Here is a 12,683-nt window from a genome sequence, read left to right as displayed (position 1 = left end):
GATGATTTTAATCTAAGCTAAATAACTAAGATTTCATAAGAAAAACCAATCCCGAAAGCATACTTCACAACTTATCAATTCTTAGTTATTCAACACCATTAAAAATGATAGAAATTGATGTGTTCTCTTTTTTTGATCCTGAAACAAAGTCGATAGGTTTAAGCAAATACTAAATATCTAAATATTTAGTTTTTTCGTGTTTCATTAACTATTTGCTTATCTTGATTTTATGTAATTAACCTTATTTACCATCTAATAAATTAGTTAATAGTAATGACTTATTTTGTATTGAATATCAAATTAGGATAGTAATTAACCTCAGTTATTTTATACTTGTAAAATAAGATACTTTGATTTCGAAACGAATAGTCAAAGGAATAACGACTTACAAATGTACCAATACTCTATAAGCCTTAGGTCTAAAGTCACAATGAACCAATATTTAGAGGACGCTTACAACCTAGCTTCTTAACAGACAAATGTGCATAAGGAATAAAGAGCAAGGACGATATATACCTGAAACCAATGAAAAAAAGCAAGTATAAGGGGGACTGACAATAATGGCAGCCACTTGTCTCGTCAATGCTGCCTCAATTGTTATTGGTGCCAACTGCCAAGTGACATTGCACTACCTTATCGATCTGAAAAATACACTAGCAAATAAAACCCACATTAACCAATTGTGCTAATATATCAAACCAAAGCAAAATCCTTAAAAGAAAAACCATGGAGAGCTAGTTTTGTCTTGGACAGGTTCAAATCAATTCACTTTGTTTTATCATGCAATGAAGATTTTAGGCAATGACAATCAGATATATATATAAGAAGTTTTTAAACCTCAGTTTTTTATATTTCGCCGTGTTAGACACTCTGAATCCGTGTCAGTGCTGACACGGATTCGAAGTGTGGACACATGTGTCCATGTCAATGCAACATAGGTTTAACATCAAACTAAAAGGATATGATGCTTAAGTTCTATATTGTACATTTTTGTCAACCACGGTATCTATTTTATTATATTTTAATTAGTACAAACAACTAACATACAATATTAAAGTGGTAAATGGCCTTCGATGATTCATAGGTTTCTTTCCTCAAGCTAAAAGTTTTGTATTGCCTGTTTGCTAACTATTTTTTATGCGGGGAGAGGATATCAAACTTGCAATTGAGGATCACGGGGGTTTGATTGAGAGGTGCTTTTTTAATCTGATTCTATTCAACCGAAATCATAGGGTACATTAACAGGACATGTTAGGATAGGGGGTACGACCTGTGCAGTATGTGTAAACTCTGTCGAAGGTATTTTGAGAAAACTTGCCGGTGTCAAAAGTCCAGTTGTTGCCTTATCTACGTCATTGGGGGAAGTCGAATATAAACCTACTTCAATTAGTAAGGAAGAGATTGTTGATGCAATTGAAGATGCTGGTTTTGAAGGTTCTTTTGTACGAAGATGAATGGGGGAATGAGAATAATATTAGGAGTATCTGGAATATGCACTGAAATGGATTTGCAGATTTTAGAAGGCATGCTTGGCAATTTGAAAGGAGTGAGGCAATTCCGTTTTGATTTAACTTATTCAGAATTAGAGGTTCTCTTTGATCCAAAAGCCATAAGTTCCATATCCATAGTAGATAATATATGTGGAAGGAACAAAGATAGATATAAAGTAATAGTCAAGAACCCTTACCCACCAACAAATTCAAGTACTGTAGAAGAATCAACAAAAATGTTCCGACTTTTCACCTCCAGTTTGTTTCTCAGTGTAAGTAAAAGACTGCTTGTTTTAGAGATACAAATAATATTAGTTTTCTTTTTCTTTATATGGATGTTTTCACGTAGAATGGTACCTCATGTTTGAATCTTATTCACAATATCTAACCACTCTATAGTTTTTTCTATTGCATCAGTCGTAAATCCACCCTTAGCCGTCACCACCATCATCTCTATGACCTTACACTACTATCTTCGGAAGGACTGGTTTAGGCAGGAAATACGTTGAAAGGGGATGAATATAACTCATCGGCTAGTGTGTGTTTGGGTACTCAATAAAGTTATGCAACCATAGCATGAAATGAATCAATTTGCAACTAAACAATTAGAGTTTAAAGGGCAAATTTAATAGCGAACATTTGAAAAATATGTGATAAAGAAAGTAGTAGTGAAAACATGTAATGAAGGTCTTTCGAGGCATGTTTCTAATGTGTCTAGGTAGTGGCTCATACAATAATGACTCCCCTGCGTATACTTACCTTCAATTAAATTACACTTCTTTCCATTGGTACTGATAGGGTATCCATAGCCACTCATGACACCCAAATCATGATTTGTTTATTTTTGTTGGGGAAAAAAAATACGAATTTGTGATAGGTGGTTCTAGAGAGTGGAGAAACCAAATGCTTAAACTATGCTCCCTATAAAAGACTTCAACTGTGGCCCCTTTGACGAATCCCATTGAAATTGAGCTCAACGGTTCTATTCCCATGGAAAAAATGAAACAATAATTTAAAAAAGAAAAAATGGAAAAAAAAAAAATGAAACAGGGGCATAACTTTAAAACGGCATCTAATCTCTAGCAGTAACCGCACCTAAATACCATTGAAGCACCATGGTACCAAATTAAACCCCTAAAACAAACAATATATTTCATGGTAAGATACCAATAATGAAAGAAATAACAAAAAGCCATTTAACGACCAAACATTCCTATAAGGTGAAATCTATAGTTGAAACTTTTAAAAACAACTATCGAATGTCTTGAAAAATTTAAAGCGATTTTGATAAGAATAAAAAGAGCATATTTATCTACAAAGAGAATGGAATATGCATACCAAGTATTGGGCATATTTCTTGGAATAAAGATCTCGAGAATAGGCGACTTTAGTAGGCAATCCTAACATCAAACAATAAATGAAATAAGGGAAACACAATTAGTAAAACACAAAACGGAAGAAAATTGATTTAACAACCACTCTTAGTTGAATTCTAACAATTCTTAGTAAAGGAAAGCTTTAAAATAAGGCTATGGCCTATGTGCCAAGAGCTAAAGCCTGAAGAAAATGGATTAAGAGTTGGCTTGAACCAATGCATTAGTAGAATCAAAATTGCCACTAATTCTACGAAAGTTGCTAGAGGTAGTGTACGACTTAAGAAACCGCTATAGTGTTCTTTGAATAAAGCATCAAATAGGAAAATGTTATTTAGTAAAGATCATAGACAAAATTGATTCCGTACGTGAAACTTTCACACAAAAATTCAAATATTATTTATTACTTGCTCTATTATAGGGTGTAAGCACTTGACCTGGAAGTGCTAAAATGGGAAAGCATAACAAATTCTCTAAGAGCACGACTCACGGTTTCTCCACTTTTCTCAGAGTTTGGCAAGATAGGCTTGAAAAAGTTAATCTCTAGTGCTGATGCTGATGTTAGCAGTTTCATAGGGTAGGAAAACTTTATGAGGTGCATTTGGATTGAGCTAACTATTTATACAAGGGTCCACTAAAAATAAATATTTATTGAGTGTCTAAGAAGTTGGTAAGCGAAGTTTTCCTTTCCTACAAAGCATTGTAACTAAACTTGATCAAAGCTGTTGCAAAACACTATAGACCATACATGATTATAAAAATTAAAGTAACCAAAATGGGAATTCATAGTAACTACTTACACCGAAGTGTGAAAGTTGTCAGAAGTAACTAACACAAAAACAAAGGAACAAACCAACACAGGAGAATATGAGTGCAACTGCGAGGCTGTTAAAATTACCAACACAACTCCTCTTCTCAGCATTAAAAATCATGTTACCCATTTCTTATTTCATTGAACCTAAATCATTATAATTTGTTTAGCAGACGTTGAACTAATTTTTCAGAAAAAAAAAAAAAAATCAATATAATATTGGAATATTGATACTATACACTTATCATTTAAAAAATTACCTTCTTTCGATTTTGGTTTATCAATGTGGTAAGAACAAAAATCAAGTAAGATCGATTTTTTTGTGGAACAGAAGAATAATCAACAACAACTAATTTAACAGCAACAACAACAAAATAATCAACATCAACACCAAAAGAAGAAATTAAAAAAGTTGTTGGTAATTTATTTTTGCTTCTTTCGATTAATTTGTTTGGAGTTTTTGAGACGACAATAGTAAGGACGAATAATTGTTTACAATATGGAACTTTGTTGCTTCATTGGGGATTTGGTTTTTGGATCGGTGGAGAAGAGTGGGTGTTTGTTGATCGGTGTTTACTGGTGGTTTCTCTGTAGCTTGTTGTTACCAGGCCGAATTTGCTTGACAGAGAAAACGTGGGTAATGAACATCTTCTTTCTTCCTCTTGTTTTGATTGGATGAAGGAGGAAGCGAGAGAGGAGTTGAAGAAGAGACGCCCTATGCCTTTTCTTTTCTTAATTTTCTTTTTGGTAATTTTGGATTCGGTGATTAAATTGGGATTTGGGGAGGTTATAGAAAATTAAGAATAGATTAGGGAGAATTAAGCTATACTGTACCATCGATAAATTAATTGGCCAATTCATAATTAATAAGGTAATTAATTGGTATCACAGCAAAATCGAATCAAGTAATGTTAGTATCCCCTTCTTTCATCCTACACCAAATCCTACCAGCGATGTTTAGTGTCCTTCTTGTCCTACATTACTCCCTCAAGCTATTACTGCTACTAAAGTCATGTACGATAGATAGCGCTATAAGATACTAACATGGTCAAAGTAGTTGTAGTCATGATGTGCAAAACCAGTACAGAACTACATCTGGACATCATTTTGCCAAATCATTTCAACCAAAGAATTCTACTCATCGAGATTTACTCAAGGGGAAGATAATATAGAGAAGATACTGTTAGAACTTTTCTCTTTAAGGTGTACCTACATAGATCATACACATTACACAATTGTTAATTGTCGAACTACGTCTGAGTGACATTGAGAAGACTCACTAAACTGTGATCATAAAGTAACATGACTGAGTCATTTACATGTCTCAAAAACCAGCGTGTCAAGTCATGACACGCGTGTATAAAATGAGTATGGGCTTAACGATATGCGCAGATACTTTTTTGGGCTTAAGCGTATTTATTATCATGATACCGCTATAATAAATACACCCATAATATATAAGTTGAGGTCCCCACCCCAAATCCTATTCTCGATTCTCATAAGTTTTCCATCCAATCGTAGAGAACAGAAGGGTTTTGGAGTGGAAGACAACAACGTTCGCATCGCTTATAGGACTTGCTTGATCAACGCTTATGGCTTCGGGTATGTCCTATTATTATTTGGTTTTCTTTATTGATTGACATGTATTCGGGTATTGGAGAAATCCTCACAATTGGTATCGGTCGCGCAGATGTTAATCATGAAGAAAACATACAGTTTAATTTAATTATCGTGTGTAACATTGAGTAAAAATCGAATTTTTTTAGTTATGCGGTTAAGTTTGCGAAATATATTTTTTTTTCGTTTTTTATCGGATCACCGAATCTGTTCCGGTAAAAGGTTTTCATAGGGTCGCAACTTCGTTATCCAAGAATCATGTTCATAAGGTGGATGATGGATTTCGATTAATATACCTTTGATTCGTTGCCGCTAATCCGTTAAAAACTCGTTTTTCTCGACTTTAAATCCATAGATCTTTGTAATCTATCTTTGGATTGTGCTGAAATTTGGTGGGTAGGGTCGTACTAAACTCTAGATTACATCTGTACGGTTGGATTTGTGTTTGCATCATCTGGTTGTGGCGTTCAGGGGTGGCAGTAAGGTTGCCGAAGCATCAAGGGTTTGTTTTACATTACTGCTTCAGACTCGAGGAAGGTGACGATGAGTTGTCCTTGAGTCAACTCGTCAATCCCAAATTTTGAGTTTTAAAACTGATCCAAAATTTTGAGTTTTAAAACCGATCCAAACACAAATTTTTTTTTGGGCCTTTTTTGTTTTATATTAAAGCCCACTAAAAGAGAGATTGTGTTTTATTAAAGTCTGCCCCATAGCCCAAAGTCCATCTCGACCCATAAACTATATTAGGCTTGGGTCTGACCCATGTATGCCAAGTCTGACTTTGCAAACAAAGTTTGACTTGTGCTGACCGGGTCCTACTCATGCTGAATGGACCTAGTTTGACCCGGTTTTGGGCCTATTTGGTATTTTTTGGGCCCAATTACCTTATTTCAGTTGTATATAACTCAATTTAAGTCCGTTTTGGCGGTTGAATAGTCAAATCGAAGAGTTTTTCGAGCCCAATAAAGTAGGCGAACTTAAATTTCAGTTTGATCATGTTTGGATTTCTTAAGTTTGCTATTGGAATTTTCTTTTTTTCTACTATTATCATGTTAATTAATAGAATTGAATAATAGCATGTTCCAAACATTTGAAAATTAGCAATCTAAACCATGAAATTTGGGTAAGTTCAACGTGATCACGGCTGCCTAAGTGGCCTCTTTCATGGAAAATTTATTTGGGTTTAATGGTAAAGTTGATTAGATTGTATATGGTTGCGTCTTAATCCATGCCGGTAATAATCGCCCAAAGGAAGTTTATTACTTTTGGCCGGATTAGTGACGGTATAAGGTAATTAATATATGTAAAAATAATTTTAGGAGTTACTTATGCATTCAATAGTCGGCCCTAAGGAAGACTTATTGTTTGGCCAAGCCTAACTTTGTTTTACATATGTCGATTAGCCTTATGTGTTTAGGAAAACCACTTACACGTTAAATGCTTGTCCAAAGACTTGAATTATAGCGGTGTGTTAGGTTTCTCATTAAGGCCCCTACTAAAGTTTTATAAATGTTTTTCTTTCTTGTCATTTGTCTATTTGATTATTATTTTTCATTTAGACTAATGAATGCATGATAATATTCTGACTTATTATTGTCTATGCATTAAAGAAAATGGCATATGTATTAATGTGAGTTATCTTTTGTATCATGTTCAGTGAATACATCTTCTATATCCGCCAATTTAACTAGTATTCCGGTTCTTACTTGGTTCCAACTTTACAAAATGGAAAGAGCATGTTCTAATCGTTCTTGGATGTATGGATTTGGATTATGCATTACGTGTTGATGAGCCCGCTAACCTTAAGGCCGATAGTGGGAGTCGAGGAAAAGGCTACCTATTTAAAAGTGGGAGCGCCCAATCGCTTTAGTCTTAGTATAATGAAGCACTCTATTTCTGAAACTTTTAGGTGGTGCAATGCCTAAGGAAGAAAATGCCAAGAAATTCCTAAGCCAAGTTGACCCGATTTGTTGCATCGGAAAAGGTGGAGGCAAGTACGCTTCTTAGCAAACTTGTCACCATGCGTATATCTTGGCAAAGGAAATGTTAGAGAGTACATTATGGAAATATCTAATCTTGTTGCCAAAATGAGGGCACTAAAGTTGGAGTTCTCGATGATCTCCCTTGTGCACCTCATTCTTATTTCTCTTCTCAAGACAATTTGGTCCCTTTAAGATCAATTATAATACTCAAAGGGAGAAATGGACTCTTAATGAGCTCATTGCTCGGTGTGTGCAAGAAGAGGAAAGGTGAAACAAGAGAAGACGAGAAAAGTGCTCACTTGCCCACTTCCTCTATTGGCAATTCGAGGGCACTAAGAAAAGAAAATGGAATAATAAGGGTAAAGGAACCGCAGATAATGTGACACCACGGTGTGAATGCTAAAGATAAACGTGTTAGGGCTACTTTACGTTACTTTTTGTAAGAAACCCGCAGTCACATTAAGAAAGAATGTCCAAAGTATATAAAGTGGAAAGCAAAGCAAGCGTGTAATGAATTTAGTTTTGTTTGTTCTGAATTAAATCTTGCCGAAGTACCTTCTAATTCTTGGTGGATAGATACGGGAGCAACTATTCACATTAGTGTTTCCATGCGGGGTTGTCTAAGGAGCATAAGCCAAGTGATACCGAAAGGTTCATTTACATGGGTGATGGCAATAAGGCATGTGTTGAGGCCATTGGAGTTTTAGATTAAAATTAGAGTCCGGTTTTTATTTGGATTTAGATGAGATCGTTTATGTACCGCCTTTTAGACGGAATTTAATTTCTATTTCTGTTTGGACAAACCGGTTATACTTGTTAGGTTGGAAAAGGAATATTTAGTCTCTTTCAAAAATTCAAATCTTATCGGATCTGTGCTCTTTGATTGATAATCTATACAAGTTAGACTTGGATGCCTCTCACTTAAGGTTAAATGAAACTTTGCATGTTAATAACTATGGTACTAAGCGTAGATTAATTAATGAGAACTCCTCTACATTGTGGCACAAGCGTTTGGGTCATATCTCTAAAAGAGAATTGAAAGGCTTGTGTCAAATGGAGTTCTTGGTGCCCTTGATTTTTCAGACTTTAAAGTTTGTATTGAATGTATAAAGGGTAAACAAACAAATATAAGGAAGTTTGGTGCCGCTAGGAGTTCAAGTGTCTTAGACTTGATATATACCGATATTTGTGGTCCATTTCCTCACGGCTTCTTGGAATGGTCAACGGTATTTTATCACGCGTTTTACAGATGACTATTTCGTTATGGGTATCTATACTTAATTCATGAAAAATCACATCACCGGATGTATTTAAGGCCTATAAAGTCGAAGTTGAAAATCAACATTCTAAGAAAATTAAAGCTTATCGATCCGAACCGTGGTGGTGAATACTATGGTAGGTATGATGGAAAAGGCCAACATCCGGGACCATTTGCAAGATACTTGGAGGAATGTGGCATCGTTCCTCAATACACCATGCCGGGGGACTCCACGCCAAAATGGTGTATCCGAGAGACTAAATCGGACTCTAAAGGACATGGTTAGGAGTATGATTTGTCATTCTACCTTACCGAGTCTCTTTGGGGTGAAGCCTTAAAGATCGCAAGTATATATCCTTAACCGAAAGTACCTAGTAAAGCAAAGAACTAAAACCCCATATGAATTATGGACTGGAAAGAAACCCAAAGATAAGGCATTTACATATTTGGGGTTGTCCGGTGAGGCTAGGCCATATAGGCCTAATGAAAAGAAAACTGGACTCAAGAACAGTTAGTTGCTACTTTATTGGTTATTCGGAAAGGTCAAAGGGTTTCAAGTTTTATTGCCCTCTTCCAATACCCTAATTGAGACGGATAATGCCAAATTTATTGAGGATGTTGAGGATAGTGGGAGCACACAACAACGGAATATTGCTTTTGAAGAAGAGCATGTTGATATTCCTTTAATGGATATCCACGAGAGATGAGTTGATCACACCCGTCATTAGGGCAGGATGCGGTTGTAGATCAACTAAATATTCGAGTTGGCCCCCGCTATTATAGAAGAACCTCAACAAATTCAATTGGAAGTGCCAATAAGGAGATCAACTAGGGAGCCGGAGAGAGAAGCTATTAATTCAGATGAATATATAGTCTATCTCCAAGAGCATGAGTTTGATATAGGAATGGAAAATGATCCTACTACTTTCATTCAAGCCAAACAAAGTGCTCACTTCTTAGATTGGATGAATGCCATGATAGAGGAGTTAAAGTCTATGAAAGACAATGGCGTTTGGGATCTTGTCGAAGTTGCCTAATGGAGTCAAACCCATTGCTAACAAATGGATTTTCAAAACCAAAAGAGACTCAAAAGGTAGCATTGACAGATATAAAGCACGTCTTGTTGCAAAAGGCTTTACTCAAAAGGCAGGCATTGACTATAAAGAGACTTTCTCTCGGTTTCATCGAAAAGACTCTTTTAGACTTATTATGGCATTTGTAGCTCATTATGATTTAGAGTTACACGGATGGATGTTAAGATACTTTTTCGAATGGTGACATTGAGGAGACTACTATCTATATGAGGCAACCTCATGGTTTTGAGTCCAAAGGCTCTGAACATTTGGTTTGTAAATTAAAGAAATCCATCTATGGCTTAAAGCAGGCATCTCGTCAGTGGTATTTAAAGTTTGATCACATCATTTCCTCTTTTGGTTTTAAGGAAAATGATGTGGATCAATGTGTTTATCACAAGATCGATTGGGAGTAAATTTATTTTTCTAGTGCTATATGTTGATAACATCCTATTAGCGAAAGCGATGACATAGGCCTTTTGCATGAAACCAAGCCGATTTCTTTCAAGGAATTTTGAGATGAAAGATCTTGGTGAAGCATCTTTTGTGCTAGGCATTGAAATTCATCGTGATAGATCACGTGGCATTCTAGGCTTATCACAAAAGGCTTATGTTGAAAGGGTGCTAAGTAGGTTTGGCATGCAAAACTGTGCACTAGGTGATGCCCCCATTGCTAAGGGTGATAAATTGAGTTTGCTTCAATGTCCAAAGAACGATTTAGAGAAAGAACAAATGCAAGATATTCCTTATGCATCAATAGTAGGGAGTCTTATGTATGCTCAAGTTTGTACGCGTCCAGATATTGCGTACGTAGTTGGAATGCTAGGTAGATACTTAAGTAATCCAGGAATGGATAATTGGAAAGCGGCTAAAAAGGTGATGCGGTATTTGCAAAGGACAAAAGATTTTATGCTCACATACCGAAAAACCGATCATTTTGAGTTGATTGGGTATTCGGATTCAGATTTTTCTTTGGTTGCTTGGATAGTAGAAAATCCACGCCCTGGTTATGTTTTCATGTTAGCCGGAGGTGTCAGATCATGGAAAAGTGTCAAACAAACACTAATAGCCTCCTCCACTATGGAAGCAGAATTTATTGCTTGTTTTGAAGCATCAAATCAAGTAAAAGTGGTATAGAAATTTCATACGGGCTTCATGCAATGGGTTTCATTGAGAAACCATTAACGGTTTATTGTGATAATAAAGCCTTGAGAACTTTATTCCAAGAACAACAAGAGTTCGTCAAAGTCTAGGCACATTGACATCAAGTTTCTTTGTCGTGAAAGAGAGGGTTAAAGATCATCATATGACAATTGAGTATGTTAATACAAATCTCCGGATAGTCGATCCGCTAACTAAGGGCTTACCACCTAAGGCATTTAAGGAGCATGTAGCTCATTATGGGGGGTGGTTAGTCCTTCCGATGTTTCCTTTTAGTGGGAGTTTGTATTAATTTTTTTGTTTACTATTGATGATTATTTTTTGAAATAAAGTTATCTACTTATTCATTTATGGTTGCACATATAAAGTTTGATTAAGTAGAATAAAGAAATCATTATAAATCATAAGGTTGGACCGGTTGAAAATGAACATGTTAGGGATCACATTACATGTTATTTTCATGCTACACATCCATACTTAATCTATGTCGTTGGAGATATTAGTATTGTGACCACAGGATGGGTCTAGTCATGCTAAATGTGGCAAGATACATTTGTGATCCTATATTTTTATTTTCAATGGACCAGATTGTGTTTTTGAGGCGTCACTCATTATTTCGACAATAAAATTTAGAGCTCTTAAGGTCAACATTGTTTAATATCAGGTTATGACCTATGTGGTACAAGTGGGAGATTGTTAGAACTTTTCTCTTTAAGGTGTACCTACATAGATCATACACATTACACAATTGTTAATTGTCGAACTACGCCCGAAAGTGACATTGAGAAGACTCACTAAACTGCGGATCTTAAAGTAACATGACCGAAGTCATTTACATGTCTCAAACCACACGTGTCAAGTCATGACACGCGTGTATAAAGTGAGTATGGGCTTAACGATATGTGCAGATACTTTTGGGCTTAAAAGCGTATTTCTATTATCATGATGGGCTATAATAGAAATACACCCATAATATATAAGTTGAGGTCCCCACCCCAAACCCCTATTCGATTCTCATAAGTTTTCCATCCACCGTGAGAGAACACAAGAAGGGTTTTGGAGTGGAAGACAACAACGTTCATTTCGGCCGCTTATAGGACTTGCTTGATCAACGCTTATGGCTTCGGTATGTCCTATTATTATTTGGTTTTCTTTATTGATTGACATGTATTCGGGTATGGGAGAAATCCTCACAGATACATCTAAAATATTAGAAAAAAAAGCAATTCGAAAAGAATATGATTAAAAAAGATTAAAAGCTGAAATTCAAAGTATTCACTAACCCGTATCCCATTTGTTTGAAGCTAACATTTTCGTATTTCTATAGTTTGAACATTGCTTTTCAGTAGTTATCGGTTAGAACTTTCGGGATACTACCCGGTTCTGCATGACATGATCTCTTTGAGAAACTTCAAAAGAACTTCAACCGGAAGTTCTCATTGCATCTTCAAACCCCACCTTTTGCGACCAAATGAACAATCGCTATCGAGACATCCGAGCGCCTTTGCTCTTGGCCAAGATATCTCCCATTCCCTTCAAGTCCATTCTTCCCTCTATATTTACTTTTTCCAAGTCCAATTCTCAAGTATTTTGGCCTTATTCCGAATCTCTCAAGCATTGTAGGACTTTGAGTCATTACATGTGGTAGGCTATCAAGAACACCATAGCACTCTATCTTAGGATCGTCTTGCACTCTATTTGAAGAAGCGGAGTGCATCTTTGAAGGTCTGTGATCATCTGGAAACATTATTTCAGGGAAAAAAGAAGTCTCGTCGTCACTTGAGATATTGCAATCATAAACATAACTCAGACGCATGTTTGTTCCGTTGTCCTAGATAGGATTATCAAAGCCCATGTCGTCCTCCTTGAAAGCTCGTTGACTTTTCTTATGTCTTTCAAGTAGTTTAAGGTATGTTGA

At 35.9% G+C, this 12,683-nt stretch overlaps 1 long non-coding RNA gene and 1 pseudogene across 1 annotated transcript in view; one reads left to right on the top strand and one right to left on the bottom strand.

Moving 5' to 3' along the window:
• LOC147514774 (uncharacterized) overlaps positions 1-3,091 on the bottom strand; it is a 29,666-nt gene extending 26,575 nt beyond the window's left edge. The window contains exons 1-2 of the long non-coding RNA XR_015213282.1: positions 2,829-3,091; positions 517-641 (exon numbers count right to left, since the gene is read on the bottom strand). This is a non-coding gene — a long non-coding RNA (uncharacterized LOC147514774). The remainder of the gene's footprint in view (positions 1-516; positions 642-2,828) is intronic.
• A 7,032-nt stretch (positions 3,092-10,123) lies between these two features.
• Positions 10,124-10,741, top strand: LOC147514773 (secreted RxLR effector protein 161 pseudogene; annotated as a pseudogene).
• The last annotated feature ends 1,942 nt before the right edge of the window (positions 10,742-12,683 follow it).

This window comes from Coptis chinensis, chromosome 2 (assembly GCF_015680905.1).
Source record: "Coptis chinensis isolate HL-2020 chromosome 2, ASM1568090v1, whole genome shotgun sequence".
NCBI lineage: Eukaryota > Viridiplantae > Streptophyta > Magnoliopsida > Ranunculales > Ranunculaceae > Coptis > Coptis chinensis.
Note: the sequence above shows the minus strand (reverse complement) of the source record. Positions and strands in the feature narration are given on the sequence as shown.